This window comes from Hyla sarda, chromosome 8 (assembly GCF_029499605.1).
Source record: "Hyla sarda isolate aHylSar1 chromosome 8, aHylSar1.hap1, whole genome shotgun sequence".
In the NCBI taxonomy this organism is placed as follows: domain Eukaryota; kingdom Metazoa; phylum Chordata; class Amphibia; order Anura; family Hylidae; genus Hyla; species Hyla sarda.
The window spans coordinates 56513498-56531791 of NC_079196.1; the positions used below are offsets into that span (position 1 = coordinate 56513498).

Sequence of the window (18294 nt, forward strand, 5' to 3'; positions counted from 1 at the left end):
AATAAATCATTTAAGCTATATAATCGTTTATGTCACAAGTGATTACTTTGGGACCGGGACCAGCGCTTTACTAGTTCCTATTTTTGCCGTATACTCCTCCATTCACCATCAGGAAGGCCTGGGATACACACGGATGACCACTGTCTGTTGTTATGCAACTTACAAACAAAAAGTTTATTGGGATGGCTCAACAAAGTTAGAAAAAAGTTAGTAAAGAAAAGTTCAAAAAATCTGACTTTTTTAAAGCAGCAAAAAAGCCAAAAAAAGGAACCCTGCACTTAAATATACCACCATGAAGTTTCACTGAATGTGAATTCTCTTTTTTTTTCCTCATTACTTGAATTTAAACAGGTTTACATTTTTTTTATTTTTAACAGGAACAGCGCCACTCTGGTTCACATGTTGTGTCTGGTGTTGCACGTCATCCTGATATAATTGAATGTGCAAAGCTACATTACCAAACTTTTTAACTTCTATCAAAATAATATTTAAATGACTGAATTTTCCTGAATGCTACATGAAGCAACTTTCTAAATAATCTTTATTCTTAATTTCCTACCATTTCGCTGTTACTGCCTGAGCGGTAACAGCAGGGAGAGGGAGGGGGTTACAAACCAGTTCATATTGTGGACAGAGAGTAGATAATGCTTAGAGGACAGCTCACACAGGCTGTAGAGAGTAAGGAAAACTCACAGAAGGCAGTCTGTTATAATGATATAGGCTGTGAACAATAATATAGAGAAAATAGAGCTCACACAGCAAGCTGTAGAGGCTTAAGGACCAACGGTAACATTTTCAAACCATAATAGGTCAAAGCTAAATTTTAAAAGCACACAAAGAGTTATTGGCAAGTTTTTTGTATTATTATACTTTTACATGGGTACAAAATGTGCTGTTTTGGACCCCAAAAACAGTGTGGTGTCACTATCCAAGCCCCCCATCATGCTGCCCACAGTTCAGAGAGAGCCAGGGCATGCCACTAGACATTGATGCCAATGTGAATATAGTCTGACACGAGGCAATTTCCTGTCCAAAATCTGTTGTAGATTTTCCTGCAAACGTGTAACACCAGATTTTACAGCAGATATCACTCCTGCATCAGAAATTGACATGCCGTGAATTTAAAATCAGCATTACAGGTCAAGTTACATGTGGAATACGTCCACAGCAAATGGGTGATGTTAGTAAAATCTTCAGCATTCATTCCCGTGTGGCTTACACCAACCCCTATATTATAGGCATGGCTTCTGCCAAAAAGTTGGAAAAAAATAAATTAATATCAAGAATATACCTATAGCACAAAAAATAAAAATATAACTCCACACACTCTCCCCTACCACAAAAGACACCATCTGAATTTACATCACTACATACAGATCTGTATGCCTGCTTTTGCCGATTTATACATATTTCATCTTGTGTATATAAAAGAAACAATAGAAATTTAGAAATGACAGAAGCGGCACCACTAAACGTCTCATTTTGAACAATACAATAACTGCGGTTTGATCGCAAGCTAAGCTTCTGCAACTACTGGAGGTTAATGAAATAATATATAACTTGGGCTTACCAAAAGCTCGGAATTCTGCTAAAGAAAACAGAAATTTGCATACATTATCTCAAACAGAATCTGGCTTTATATATATCATTTGTAATGATAATTGCAGAACGAGGTTTCTAAGCTGCAGTTATGTCACTATTTACACAGCGCACAAATTACATTCATGGTCACAAGAATTCACATGACATCAGTTACTAGCAATGAGGATTTCTGATGGCAATGGTGGGGTTATACAGCCAGGTGTGGTGGGTGGGGTTATACAGCCAGGTGTGGTGGGTGGGGTTATACAGCCAGGTGTGATGGGTGGGGTTATACAGCCAGGTGTGGTGGGTGGGGTTATACAGCCAGGTGTGATGGGTGGGGTTATACAGCCAGGGGTGATGGGTGGGGTTATACAGCCAGGGGTGATGGGTGGGGTTATACAGCCAGGGGTGATGGGTGGGGTTATACAGCCAGGGGTGATGGGTGGGGTTATACAGCCAGGGGTGATGGGTGGGGGTTATACAGCCAGGTGTGATGGGTGGGGTTATACAGCCAGGGGTGATGGGTGGGGTTATACAGCCAGGGGTGATGGGTGGGGTTATACAGCCAGGGGTGATGGGTGGGGTTATACAGCCAGGGGTGATGGGTGGGGTTATACAGCCAGGTGTGATGGGTGGGGTTATACAGCCAGGTGTGGTGGGTGGGGTTATACAGCCAGGTGTGGTGGGTGGGGTTATACAGCCAGGTGTGATGGGTGGGGTTATACAGCCAGGTGTGGTGGGTGGGGTTATACAGCCAGGTGTGATGGGTGGGGTTATACAGCCAGGGGTGATGGGTGGGGTTATACAGCCAGGGGTGATGGGTGGGGTTATACAGCCAGGGGTGATGGGTGGGGTTATACAGCCAGGGGTGATGGGTGGGGTTATACAGCCAGGGGTGATGGGTGGGGTTATACAGCCAGGGGTGATGGGTGGGGGTTATACAGCCAGGTGTGATGGGTGGGGTTATACAGCCAGGGGTGATGGGTGGGGTTATACAGCCAGGGGTGATGGGTGGGGTTATACAGCCAGGGGTGATGGGTGGGGTTATACAGCCAGGGGTGATGGGTGGGGTTATACAGCCAGGGGTGATGGGTGGGGTTATACAGCCAGGGGTGATGGGTGGGGTTATACAGCCAGGGGTGATGGGTGGGGTTATACAGCCAGGTGTGATGGGTGGGGTTATACAGCCAGGTGTGATGGGTGGGGTTATACAGCCAGGGGTGATGGGTGGGGTTATACAGCCAGGGGTGATGGGTGGGGTTATACAGCCAGGGGTGATGGGTGGGGTTATACAGCCAGGGGTGATGGGTGGGGTTATACAGCCAGGGGTGATGGGTGGGGTTATACAGCCAGGGGTGATGGGTGGGGGTTATACAGCCAGGTGTGATGGGTGGGGGTTATACAGCCAGGTGTGATGGGTGGGGGTTATACAGCCAGGGGTGATGGGTGGGGGTTATACAGCCAGGGGTGATGGGTGGGGGTTATACAGCCAGGGGTGATGGGTGGGGGTTATACAGCCAGGTGTGATGGGTGGGGTTATACAGCCAGGTGTGATGGGTGGGGTTATACAGCCAGGTGTGGTGGGTGGGGGTTATACAGCCAGGTGTGGTGGGTGGGGGTTATACAGCCAGGTGTGGTGGGTGGGGGTTATACAGCCAGGTGTGGTGGGTGGGGTTATACAGCCAGGTGTGATGGGTGGGGTTATACAGCCAGGTGTGATGGGTGGGGTTATACAGCCAGGTGTGATGGGTGGGGTTATACAGCCAGGGGTGATGGGTGGGGTTATACAGCCAGGGGTGATGGGTGGGGTTATACAGCCAGGGGTGATGGGTGGGGTTATACAGCCAGGGGTGATGGGTGGGGTTATACAGCCAGGGGTGATGGGTGGGGTTATACAGCCATGTGTGATGGGTGGGGTTATACAGCCAGGGGTGATGGGTGGGGGTTATACAGCCAGGGGTGATGGGTGGGGTTATATAGCCAGGGGTGATGGGTGGGGTTATACAGCCAGGGGTGATGGGTGGAGGTTATACAGCCAGGTGTGATGGGTGGGGGTTATACAGCCAGGTGTGATGGGTGGGGTTATACAGCCAGGTGTGATGGGTGGGGTTATACAGCCAGGTGTGATGGGTGGGGTTATACAGCCAGGTGTGATGGGTGGGGTTATACAGCCAGGTGTGATGGGTGGGGTTATACAGCCAGGTGTGATGGGTGGGGGTTGTACAGCCAGGTGTGATGGGTGGGGTTATACAGCCAGGTGTGATGGGTGGGGTTATACAGCCAGGTGTGATGGGTGGGGTTATACAGCCAGGTGTGATGGGTGGGGTTATACAGCCAGGTGTGATGGTGGGATTATACAGCCAGGTGTGATGGGTGGGATTATACAGCCAGTTGATAGGTGGGGTTATACAGCCAGGTGATAGGTGGGGTTATACAGCCAGGTGATAGGTGGGGTTATACAGCCAGGTGATAGGTGGGGTTATACAGCCAGGTGATGGGTGGGGTTATACAGTCAGGTGATGGGTGGGGTTATACAGTCAGGTGATGGGTGGGGTTATACAGGTGATGGGTGGGGTTATACAGGTGATGGGTGGGGTTATACAGTCAGGTGATGGGTGGGGTTATACAGTCAGGTGATGGGTGGGGTTATACAGTCAGGTGATGGGTGGGGTTATACAGTCAGGTGATGGGTGGGGTTATACAGTCAGGTGTTGTGTATTAGGCATACACCCCCCTCAATGTACAACATTCCCCCCCCTGACTTTATAATCCTGTCCATCACCTCAGTCACTCCCATTATTAAAGATAGAGATATGTCATGCCAAAAAACTTATCCCCCATCCACAGGATAGGGGATAAGTTTTAGATTGCGGGGGTTCGACCACTATGACGCCGCAATCTCCTGTACGATGCCCCGACTCTCCCAGGGAACGGAGAGTGTCTACTCTCACATGAAGCGGCTGCATATCTCTCTATGGGAGAGCCGTTCTGCTATCTTTCACTCTCCTATAGAGATATATGGAGGGGGTGTGTTGGCCATCGCTTCGCGCGAGGGTCGACATGCTCTATTCTAGGGGAGAGCCGGGGCACTGTGCAGGTGATCGTGCAGGAGAGTCTCAGCGGATAGGGAATACGTTTTTGGGCATGATACTTTTAAAATTATATTCCTTTAAAATGAAGTTCACGTCCATCTGACTAATTCCCTGAATTGTCAGACAAAATATGAACGTTTATAATTTGGGAATGGGAGGGCATATCAGAAAACTGTAAAACGAGTGTGATCAATGTACCCTAAGCTATTTAATGACATTACCTCGAATCCTCTTTAGGGTACGTTCACACTACGGCATTCCCCCGGAATTCCACGAGTGGAATTCCGCGGTGTGAACTTAACATTAGTGTGAATGGGTCTCCGTGAGACCAGTTCACACTGCGGAATTTCAGTGGCAGACAATTTCGCCGCTGATTCCCAGAGCACTGCACAGCTGTCAATGGTGACTGCTCAGTGCCCCGCGGCCCTAGCGCCGAAGATTTTTCGGCGGCGGCCGCTATATGGAATCTCCGCTCGCTGAATTCAGCGAGCAGATATTCCGCAGTGTGAACGCACCCTTAAGGTTTGTAAGCCTGTTTTTCATTTGTGCAAATATTTGCTACTTTTTGTTTTCTCATTGTGCAAAAAGGAGCTATTTTTCCACCTTTTTTATCACTTTATGAAAGAGAAGTGCCCAGACAGCACCAATGGCTGTCAGGGCATGCTGGGAGTTGTAGTTTTGCATTCAGGAGGCACTGCATTAAGGGGTATAGTGACCCTATTAAGTCCAACTCCTTTTGGTAGGGATTTCTCCTACAACATGACTATTCCTTCTCTAATTTTGTCCTGATGTCCTGATTCCACAAGCAGCAGGGGCCATAAGAGAAGCAGCAGCGGTGGGGTCAGTAAGCTCCGCCCCAAGTCTGCCACCGGAATGGAAAGAACAGAGAAAGATAGCGGGAGAACAGGACCACGAATCGGGGACAGGTAAGTATGGTTATCATCAGTTTCACCGGCACTACCTGCCTGTACCAACAGGTTAGTGCGATGACAATGATGACAGTTTTCCTTTAAAGGGTGGGAAATTTAGGTGCAGCCCTGAATTGTCAATGAGTCACAAGCACTAGTGGCTGCGAAGAGCACTTGTGATTCACCCATAATTGTGGGCTGCACTGTTTAAAGGAGTAGTCCAGTCCTGAAAAACATATCCCCTATCCTAAGAATAAGTTTCAAATCACGGGGGGGTCTGACCGCTGAGCCCCCCCGTGATCTCCTGTAAGGGGTCCCGACAGTCCACCGGAAGGGGGCGTGTTGACCACCGCACAAAGCGGCGGCAGACACACCCCCTCAATACAGCGCTATGGCAGAGCCAGAGATTCACAACATCATGCGCCTTAATACCAGTCCACTTTCTGATCTATCCTTTTAGCGCCAGACAGCAACCAGTATAAGGGTACATTCACACGTCAGATTTATTGCAGACATTTCTCTGATTACCAGGTCCACACATTTTAATGGGGGTTGATACTGCAGAATGTGCATAGATTTCTGCAAACCCCATTCAGATGTACGTGACGGCAGCAGAAATTTTCAATGTAGATATACAGAAGTGGGAGCCATTTAATACAAAACAAAACCAATGACTAAGGACTTGGAGTCATTCCATTCTTTGAGAACTTCCATACATATTAGAGAGAAGTAGGCTGATGGTTGAACAACTGTTGAGCAAACAATTGTCTGATCAACAATCGTTTTGCAAAAAAAGCTGTATACAGTTTAGTCCATAATTACTGTCACGGTTGTTCAAACTGGTCACATGATCAAGGACACCATCTGAAGGACAAATAATAATTCTAAAAACAACTGAAAGATCATTCACAGGTAAAGATCTTTCAATCCAACAATCAGCTGAAAATTTCAAACACTGCCGACTTCTTTCCAAATGGTGAAAGACTGACATTGGTCGTCTAAAATGATTGGGACAGAAGGTTGATCCAGGGATTTATTCTGATGCCATATTTGGAGTCGGGAAGGAATTTTTACCTCTAGTATGAGGTTTTTTTTTGCCTTCCTCTGGATTAACTCAGCAGGGACTCATTAGGGTTATAGGTTGAACATGATGGACTCTGGTCTTTTTTCAACCTTATGAACTATGTTACTATGTTCATTGGTGAATTTCACCTGATGAATGGTTTGAAGTCATTCATATTCATCAATGTTAATCTAATGTGTATGGGCACCTTAAAGGGGTACTTCCGGTGGAAAACTATTTTTTTCAAATCAACTGGTGCCAGAAAGTCAAACAGATTTGTAAATTACTTCTATTTAAAAATCTTAATCCTTCCAGTAGTTATCAGCTGCTGTATACTACAGAGGAAGTTGTGTGCTTCTTTCCTGTCTGACCACAGTGCTCTCTGCTGACACTTCTGTCCATGTCAGGAACTGTCCAGAGTAGGAAAGGTTTGTTATATGGATTTGCTTTTACTCTGGACAGTACATGACATGGACAGAAAGGATTAAGATTTTTATATAGAAGAAATTTACAAATCTGTTTAACTTTCTGGCACCAGTTGATTTGAAAAAAAAAAAAATAATTTCCCCACTGGAGTACCCCTCTAAGGCCTGCAAGAACACATTAAAAATATCTCTACACTGCAATCTTTGGAAGTCATCGACAACATGCTCAACATCATAGAGAAGAGATCAGACACGTCTGTAAAAATATCTGATATTGGAGAACACAATCTACAGATTAATACCCATGGAACTGACCGATTCCTACCCTATGATGCCTTCAGTTCAATAGTCCTGTGGTGAAAAAAAAAATGGTCCGTATTATGCTTGTCTGAAACCAAACTTTTTGTAGTATAACAGATTTTGTAACTGTCCAGTTACAGCTTGAGTCCACAATATTGCTTAGGCTTCAATGTATTACCTTGGACAGCAGCTGTAGCCAAGATCAACATTAAAGGGGTACTCTGGCCCCCGCAAGCTTGTATTCGCCACCCACCTGTTGGAGCTGCACGCCGCGGTGCCAGCTCACAAACAGCCGGGTGGTGATCACGGGCCGGAGTATCGTGACATCACGACACTGCCCCTGTTTGACGTCACCCCCCTCCCATAGACTTGCATAGCGGGGGGTGATGTCACACGGGGCGGCGTCGTGACGTCACGATACTTCGGCCCCGTTGTCGCCACCCGGCTGTTTGTGAGCTGGAGCCGAGGCGTGCATCTCAAACAGGTGGGTGGCGAATACAAGATTGCGGGGGTCCCCAGCGGCGGGACCCCCGCAGTGAGACAAGATGTCTCAGGGCCGGAGTACCCCTTTAAAATCAGTAGCGCTACAAAAGTATCTCAATGTTGCCCTGACCTAAGCAGCAACTTGATTAGAAAGCAAAGTATAAATGTAGGTCCAGGGGGTCAAGCCCCGGGAAAAGAAGTGTGGGAACTCTTCCACATAAGGGCTGGTCCTGCAGGACACTTGCAGTGTTCCTGCTGTGAAAAAGTGCCAGAACTCGGTTCCCACACGTTCCTGCAGGACTAGAGCCCTGCGTAGGTCATACCAGGCCTAACCAGGGTGCCTCCAGCTATTGCAAATCTACAACTCCCAGCATTCTCGGGACAGCTAAATGCTGGAGGCAACCTACTTGGCTAACACTGTCTTAGGTATTAGAACACTTTAACTTGCAGGGTTCATTTAGTACTAGCACACCGCGCAAGTACATGCCGAATGGAAAGGACCACCGCATACTTACCATGCACCATCATGACATGAGCTTAAAATTTTTTTTATTTGGTTCAGAGTCGCCCGAATAGGACTATTTGGTCACAAAATTCTCGTCTGCCAAGACCGTGAAAGGGTTACACTTCCATACTGCAGACAGCAAGCAGTGCACTGCCATTTTAACAGGATTTCTGTTCAGTCCTTGGAGAGATTATTTGCATTCCTCGGGACCTCTATTGTGAAATTCAGATGAATAAAGACTTACAAATCATTTTTGTGCTGCCACTGAGAGACTGAGAGCCAGTGAATGCTCTATTGTACCTTAACTATAATTGGCAAGACAGGCAAAAACCTGACAGTGTAGAGAAGCACAAGCTTAATAACAAAGGAGAATATCTTAAAGTGTTGACAGATGATCTTCACAATGCAGAAGCAAAGCTGCTACATTCTGGCAGTAAATGAGCACAGAGGTGTAAAGGTTTCTGAAGTGACTGACATCAGACCAGCTATTTCTTTTTTCCGACGGAATATGGTTTGGAGAGCGCTGTCTTGCTGTAATGCTCGTGACTCGTTCTTCCTATTCCGTGTACAACATGACGCCTGAACCGGATAAGACGAAGCTTGGGATAACGTTATTATGTCATTACTGAATTCTATTTTCTCCATTAGAACAATGTAAACATCATTACGATGGTAGGAGGAAAGAGGAGACGGCACTACTAAGAATGAGGTCATGCAAAATATAAGGGGGATGTCTTGAGCGGGGAATAGTAACGTCCGCAGAGAGCAGGGGTGCAAGATGCATAAGAAATGGAGACATCTGTAATATATGCACGGAGGAAGAATTCACATCTGCACTCACCTGGGTACAACTTCACTTTATTTCATCATCATCATGTAAGGGAAAGCCGGCCTGGTGGGATCGGGAAAAGGAGCGCAACAGCCAAAGCTGTGCGGGTGGGTGGCAAACAGCTGGTTTCGCGGCAAAAACCGCTTCCTCTGGCCTCCTGGAGGCCAGAGGAAGCGTTTTTTGCCGCGAAACCAGCTGTTTGCCACCCACCCGCACAGCTCCGGCTGTTGCGCTCCTTTTCCCGATCCCACCAGGCCGGCTTTCCCGTACATGATGATGATGAAATAAAGTGAAGTTGTACCCAGGTGAGTGCAGATGTGAATTCTTTCTACGTGCATGTAAACATCATTACGTTCTATATGTTTGTGTGGCAGAAAACAACGTGTAACCAACTCTAAAACATTTGTGGAAGGGCAAAGTTCTGCTGCTGGAGGAATCATGGTGCTGATGGTTCTTATAGCTAGTTACATAGTGCGGTTGAAAAAAAGACATCAAGTTTGACCAAGGAGTGAAGGGAAGGGGTATGGCTGGATAAAGGGGATGTTATAGACTTGCATTGAGGGGCGTGGTGTGATGTCACGATCCCCCCCGCCGCCGGCACCCAGCATTCTTAAACGCTGGGTGCTACACAGAGATTACGGGGGTCCCTGCTGTGGGACTCTCACGATCAGACATCTCATCCCCTATCCTTTGGATAGGGGATAAGATGTCTAGGGATGGAGTACCCCTTTAATGTTATTGCGTTATAAGAATGTATCTAAGGCTGGGTTCACACAACGTTTTTGCTATACGGTTCCCGTATCAGGTTTTTGATTTAAAAAAAAAAAACAGATTCCTCAAAACCTGACTAAACTGCATCAAAACGTGTGTACAAATTTTAATCCGTATACGGTTGAAAACCCGTAGAGTTTGAAAAATGATGTCCGGTTGTATCAGTTTTTTAAAGAAAAAAAATATACGTTTTTTACTTTTCATTCCATTATGAATAAAGTTTCACTTGTTTGATTGAAATTTCAAGTAAAAAACTGTGCAAAGTAAAAAAAATCGTATGGTGAAAACCGTATGGAACCGTACACACATACGGTTCTGTACGGTTCCCATTGACTCCCATGTTAAAATAAAAAAAAACTTATACGTTTCAATACGGTTTTTCACCCGGACCAAAAACCGTGGTAGGCTACGGTTTTGGGTACGGGAAAAAACTTAAAAAACCTTACAGGATGCAAATCAGACACAACCGGATACATCTTTTGGCATACGGTTTTCAATGGAGAGTCAATGCATACGGTTTGTAATATGGTTCTGTACAGTTTTCAAATTGAAAACGTATACGGGAACTGTATTGCAAAAACGTGTTGTAACTCACCCTAAGTCTGTTTTAAAGCCCGTTCCTGCTTTGAGCAGTTCCTCGGGTAGAGTGTTCCACAGATTCACAGTTCTTATGGTAAAGAAGTCTCTCTTGTTGGAGACACAACCTTTTTCTCTCCAGACGGACGGAGTGCACCCTTGTCCTTTGAGCCGGCTGGAATACAGCACCAGATACCAACACCTAATGTGTGCCACTACACCGATCATGCATTATTAGTGGTGACTTATGATCTGGGCTCATTGGACAGTAAGCGCACTATATAATTCCTAGCAAATCTGATAACTTATGTATCTGTGCTGCTAGACACATCAATACACGTTGGTAAGAGGAGCCATAAGAGATAAAAGCAATCACTTAAATACACAGTCATAATAGGGCACCCATAGGGGACCCTACTTTACCCTCTCTATGTCTAAGTTTACAGATAAATACAGGGGGCATTTATCATTGCTGTCTTTGGTAAGCGAAATTTGAAGGGGTTTTCTTTTTTCTTTGCTTTGGTTTTGCTTATGTGCGACATAGTTATCATACTAACACAGGGGGTTGATAAATTTGGAGAACATAAGCAAAACACAAAAGTCTCAGTTGAGACTTTTTTGTGACCTTTTTAAAGTGCTTATCACAGGCAGTTTTGTACTCTAGGTCAGACCTGGAGCAGACTTGCGACTTTTTGTAAGGAGTTTGCGACTTTTTTTTTGCCTATGTGCGACATTAGCACATCATATATCTGTGACCACTGCAAAGTAAAAACTGAAATTTGCATAGTTAAGGCTGTTTGCAACGTTATGCCTATGCACAAAAGTCACATAAAAAAGTGCTTAGGCGCATGTGCGACTTTGTGCACACAGAGTAAGCAAAAAAAAAAAAGGCTCGAAATACCATGAAAATGTTCCCAACGTTTCATTTTTTTACTATGTCTGACTTAGCATTGCTTCTAATGAAGTGTATTGAGCACCATTAACCAACTTATACAAAAGCACAGGAGATCACATGTGCTGCCATTCTCACAGCTTGGCCATGTCTATGAGGTCTTAAATGAAATGTGTCAACCTACATATTTTTCTATATGTTTCTATTTTCTGATTGTAATTTATTTTTATTTCATTTTTTTTGTGCATTATTATGGGGGTAGACATCTGCATTTAGAGATATGGAGACGTTAATGAGCATTCTCTGTGACCTTTTCAGAAAGATCTCCATTGTGAATAGTGGTGGAACTATGGCAAGGGGTCCATCGGGGTTCCGTTAGAATTTGTATGTAACAGGATTAAAAAAACAAAACAAAAAAAACAAACCTGATTCTTAAAGCTGATGTGAACATAGACTAAGCAAAGAACTGCTCGGAAACTAACTGTACAGAGCTAGAAGTCTCAGCTTAGTTTAAGACCTAGTGGTCAGAATGGAACATTTTAAGATAATTTTAAAATATACAGTAAAATGGAAAATTAGAAAAAACATCACACAAAATTTGTATAAAATATGGATAACATAAAAACTTGATTTACACAATAGGTAATTTTCTGATGACAAATTCCAATTAAAGGGTTTATCCAGCACAAAAAATATATTAAAAGCTTAAAGTGGTTAATAAATAAAAAAATAAGCGATACTGTGAAAACCTCCCCAAATGCTGCCATCCCATGGGTGATCAGAGAATCCTGCTTCAGCCTTGACATTCAGGACATGCCGACTCAGCCAATCACTGCCTGAGAAGAGTCACAGCTGCAGCCAATGACTGGCATGTGTCAAAATAAAAGCAGGAAGTTTTGATCAGCACGGCCCGGGCTATGTCAGGACAGGAGTGGTGGAAGTTTGGGCAGGTGAGTATCACATTTTCTTTCTTTTCTAGCTCAAGTAATCAATTTAACCTGATCATACAACACCTTATGAAGAGATATATATTTTGTTTTGCTTTCCCTACTTTCTACTACTGTATAATATACTGTTCATCCAATAAAATTTACTTTACCATTATAATTAAATTCTCTGAATTTCTTCTGATGATGTCACTATAATGTTGGAAACAAGGGTTCTCATTGTAGTATTAGAATTCTCACATTATTTGTTGTTAAATGGGCACTAACAGATACAAAAACCTTTTATATGTTGTACGTCTTGGCAAAACATTAACCTTTCTAATACACTTCATATGAAAATGTTATTCCTTTTTTATAGAAATCATGGCTTATAAAATCATGGCTTTGTCCAAATTATACTTACAATGTCCCGAACCGTCTCGCCATTCCTACATTATTCCTCGTTTTGGGGCATGGGTGGAGCTACGACACGATCTCCGGGCACTCCGACATAGTCTTCAGCATCCATATGCATAATCCCCCTCTCTGCTCACACGGCCGTGCTACTGTACGGCGCACACGCCGCTTCCTGGGTCGGCTCCTAGCAAAGATGATGTCAGAGTGCCTGGAGATCGTGTTGTAGCTCCACCCATTCCCAAAGGACCTCTTTTGCATATCCCGAATACGGGGAATAATGGTGGAACAGTATGATGGTTCGGTATGCCGTAAGTATTACTTTGATCAGTATCACCCGCACTACAAGCCTGTATGACAGGTTAGTGCGGAGATACTGATGACAGATTTACTTTAATGTTTTGCCAAGATGTAAAACATATAAAAAGTTTTTGAACATGACAGTACCCCTTTTAAGGGGTCACTATATATATATTTCTTACATTTTTTATTGTAATGACAGAACTGGCCATGGGAAATCAAGTCATGTGACTTCCCCTAGCATTGCTAAACAGTAGGATAGACTAACAGTGACAACAGCACGGTGGCTCAGTGGTTTGCACTATTGCCTTGCAGTGCTTGGGGGTTCAAATCCCATCAAGGGGTTCAAATCCCACCAAGAACAGCAGCGCTGCAGTTATTATACTGGAAGTCACTGCCTAGAGGGGGTAACTACACTGCTCGGTGCAAACACTGCATATTGATACAGTACAATGCATGTAAATGGTGTTTTATCTAATAATATGTAGGTTACGTAAAGCAATGGCTTAAGGTGGGTAGTAAAACCTGCTCCTAGCATCATAAAACCTTATACTCTGCCTACTGGGGTTTCCCACAACATCCATGCTACCACAGCAATTGAGAATATCGGATAAAAATCATTTTATGTAGAGCTCTATGATCAGTACCGACCAAGTATAGAAGTACTATGTGTGATCCTGATATGGGTTATTTTTACTCTTAGGTTAGGTTAACAGCCATTAAAAAATAATTGGGCAAATTTATGTAATGACCAATTAATGCCTGACTGGTTAAGGAGCACTCCAATTCTTTATTCTCCAAGACGAGGAAGATAAAAAGGTGTGCTTACATTCCTCTGCACTCCCAAACATACTGTCACCCCACACTTCAAGATGAAACGTACACCTGTAAACATACCAAATTCTCTCCTAATTGGCTGTCACATGGCATCTACACAGCAAAGGCAGCTCGCAAACAACAAAAGCATCACAAGTGCTAAAGAGGAGTATGGAAAAATCCCACATCTTTTATGTACTTTAATCCTATGATTTTTTTCCCAAAGTGGTGCTTAAAGGGGTACTCCACTGGAAAACTTTTTTTTTTTTAATCAACTAGTGCCAGAAAGTTGAACAGATTTGTAAATTATTTCTATTTAAAAATCTTAATCCTTCCAGTACCTATCAGCTGCTGTATGCTCCACAGAAAGTTCTTTTCTTTTTGAATTTCCTTTCTCCCTGACCACAATGCTCTCTGCTGACACACCTGTCCATTTTAGGAACTGTTTAGAGTAGGAGCAAATCCCCATAGCAAACCTCTCCTGCTCTGGACAGTTCCTGACATGGACAGAGGTGTCAGCAGAGAACACTGTGGTCAGACAAAGGAAATTCAAAAAGAAAAGAACTTCTTGTAGATGATATAGCAGCTGATAAGTACTGGAAGGATTAAGATTTTTAAACAGAAGTAATTTACAAATCTGTTTAACTTTCTGGCACCAGTTGATTTGAAGAAAAAAAAAAAAAAAAGTGGAGTACCCCTTTAAAAAAAAAAAAAAACACAATGCATCCAAAAATGTGTTGTGTTGGCATTAGACAATTTTTTTTCTATAAGAGTTTTTGAAAACTCTCTCCTAAAGTGGTTTAGTAGGATCTTCGGTTGCTCTATTGATTGACAAGGGACCAGACTTCTACTCTCCTCTACAGAGGAGCGGGAAGAGAAGCTCAACGGCACCTTTTTCTCCCAGCTCATTCTATCCATCGGTGGGGGTCTAAACACTCAGACCTCGACTGATCAAAACATTTGGCATGTTTTAACCCCTTAACGACCACGGTCGTATATTTACATCAGTGGCCGGCTCACGATCTGTGAATCATGCTCAGAAGCTAAGCACGCTTCGTATCTGCGGGATAGCAACCAGGACCCTCGGCTAATACCGGACATCGCCAATCGGGCTGATGTCCGGTATTAACCCTTTAGATGCTGCGATCAAAGTTGATTGTGGCATCTAAAACGGGAGAACTCCATACTGGCTAGCTCAGCGGAGCTGTTCGGGACCGCCGCAGTGAAATCGCGGCGTCCCGAACAGCTGAGAGGACAGCGGGAGGTGCCTTACCTTCTTCCCGGCTGTCCGATCGGCGTTTGATTGCTCCAAGCCTGAAATCCAGGCTTGAGCAATCAAGCGCATAAAACACTGATCAGTACTTTCCTATGGCAATGCACTGATCAGTGCCTGCAATCAGTGTATGCAATGTTATAGCCCCTATATCACCCCTCATAAAAATAAACATGTGGTATCGCCGCGTGTGTAAATGTCCGAACCATAAAAATATATCATTAATTAAACTGCACGGTCAATGGCGTACGCGCAAAAAAATTCCAAAGTCCAAAATAGCGTATTTTTGGTAACTTTTTATACCATACAAAAATGAATAAAAAGTGATCAAAAAGTCAAATTAAAACAAAAATGGTACCGATTAAAACTTCAGATCACGGCGCAAAAAAAGAGCCCTCATACCGTCCCATTTGTGGAAAAATAAAGTTATAGGGGTCAGAAGAGGACTATTTTAAACTCATTAATTTTTGTGCATGTAGTTATGATTGTTTTCCAGAAGTCAAACCTATATAAGTAGGGTATCATTTTAATTGTATGGCCCTACAGAATAAAGAGAAGGTGTCATTTTTACCGAAAAATGTACAGCGTAGAAACGGAAGCCCCCAAAAGTTACAAAATTGAGTTTTTTCTTCAATTTTGTTGCACAATGATTTTTTTCCGTTTTGCCGTAAATTTTGGGGTAAAATGACTGATGTCATTGCAAGGTAGAATTGGTGGCTCAAAAAAAAAAGAAAAAAGCCATCATATGGATTTTTAGGTGCAAGATTGAAAGGAGTAAAAAAACGAAAGTGCAAAAACGGAAAAAAGCTTGGTCGGTAAAGGAAATCTGTAGTGCAATATAACGGGTCCGAGCTCTGGGCCCCCCGGGATCTCCTGGATGGGGCCGCGGCAGTGTGCTGGAAAAGGGGCGTTCCGTCCCCGCATGACGCGGCGGCCGATGCGCCCCCTCCATGTACCCCATAGAGATACATGGAGGGGCGTGTCTGCCGCGGCTTTCTGCTGGGGACGAAACTTCACTTCCTGCAGACTGCCGCGGCCCCGTGCAGGAGATCCCGGGGGCCCCAGCACTCGAACCCCCGCGATCTATAACTTATCCCCTATCCTTTGTATAGGGGATAAATTATTTTGCGCTGGAGAACTCCTTTAAGGGGTTAAGGACATGACAAAAGTTATTTTTGAAGCAACAGGTACACTAAAAGGATTTGTTGTTTACGTTTAGAAAAATAAAACCCTTTCAACATTACAGAGACATAAAAGTACAGACAACTAATCATTAGAATGATGTCAGGAGCCTGCATTAGCGATGCACTTCTTCCTGTTTGTTCTAGCGATCACTGAGGGTCTTAGCACTTTTTCTTTTTTTTTTTTAAATAACAGGGACACTTTAAAACTTTAAGTGTTAAATACAAGACCTTCAGAGGTCTTGTATAGTCCAAGCTTCAACAGGTAAGAGCTGCTTTGGTGGCCCGAGGGGCATCGCAATATTTAGTGATTTTACAGTTCTGGTTGATTGGATATAATATACAGTGATCCCTCAACTTACAATGGCCTCAACATACAATAGTTTCAACATACAATGGTCTTTTCTGGACCATTGTAAGTTGAAACCAGACTCAACATACAACGCTACAGACAGTCCAGATCTGTGAAACGTGTCAATGGCTGGAAGAACCGACCAATCAGAATGGGCATTCACTGGTAAAACCCCTGTATTACTGAAGTGTATGCACTGACTGGTGTCTGGTAGCGCCCCCTACAGTACTATTACATGTTCTGTACACTTTACCTGTGCCAGGGTTAGCTGCTCCTTTGGACACCAGGTTATTGGACACCAGACTCCATTACTATTTTTAGTACATTGCGTGTTCTGTACAGGACCCCCAAAGAAGCTCCTGTACTCTACATAGACCAGTGTTTCCCAAGCAGTGTGCCCCCAGCTGTTGCAAAACTACAACTCCCAGCATGCCCGGACAGCCAAAGGCTGTCCGGGCATGCTGGGATTTGTAGTTTTGCAACAGCTGGAGGCTCCCTGCTTGGGAAACACTGACATAGACAGTGATTTACAGCTCCCAGCAGATATTTCCTAATTTTATATGTAAGGATTTGCTTTATCTGTATTAGTTATCTACTTATTTTTCTTTAATCCTCACTTTTTCCTATTTTTGGATGACATTTTGGTGCCTTTAGAACCAATTACCAGGTTTCCATAGAGCTATGGTCTCAACATACAATGGTTTCAACATACAATGGTCATCCCAGAACCAATTAATATTGTAACTTGAGGGACCACTGTATATCAAGCACGCACATATAGATTGTAGATCTAGATGTTGGCAGGAAAAATGTTGAGGTTTCTGGTATTTAGTGTGGGTTACCACATGTACGTCTGATCACAGTATGAGCTCGTGACTACATTGTTTTAAATTGCTCTATATACTAAATACTCTTTATGGCAGATAAGTACAGTTAATGTTCCTCTCTCATGAGACAGCGGCACATTAAACTAGGGGTAAACTAGTGGGTGCTAAGAACGTTCCAGAGATTCCAGAGTTTGAGGGGCATTATACTGTATCTGGCATCCAGTTGAAAGAGGCAAAGAAAATAAAAAAGCCACCATATGAAAAATGTAATAAATAAATGTATATACAACAATTTACGTGAAACATGTAAAGAAAAAAAAAGTACCAAAAAGCAACACACTGTACGTTTCTGCTATACAGTTCCCGTATACGGTTTCAAGTTAAAAACCGTATGGAACTGTGTAGAAAACTGTATGCATTGACTCAACATTGTAAACCGTATATCAAACGCATCATCCGGTTTAGTCCGTTTTGCGTCTTATACGGTTTTGTCCGTTTTTTTTCCCCCGTACCCAAAACCGTAGTTTACCATGTTTTTTTGTCCGGGTGAAAAACTGTATTAAACCGAAAATTTTTTTTTTTTTTTTTTTTTAAACATGGGAGTCAATGGGAACCGTACAGAACTGTATGTGTGTACGGTTCCATCCGGTTTTCACCATATGGTTTTTGACTTTGCACAGTTTTTTTTACTTGGAATTTCAAACAAACAAGTGAAACTTTATTCAAAATGGGGTGAAAAGTTAAAAACGTATAAGTTTTTTCTTAAAAAACGGATGC

The 18294-nt window shown here is 43.6% G+C and overlaps 1 protein-coding gene across 4 annotated transcripts in view; it reads right to left on the minus strand.

The window, feature by feature from the left end:
* OLA1 (Obg like ATPase 1) overlaps positions 1-18294 on the minus strand; it is a 292645-nt gene that overhangs the window by 31020 nt on the left and 243331 nt on the right. The window lies entirely within an intron of this gene.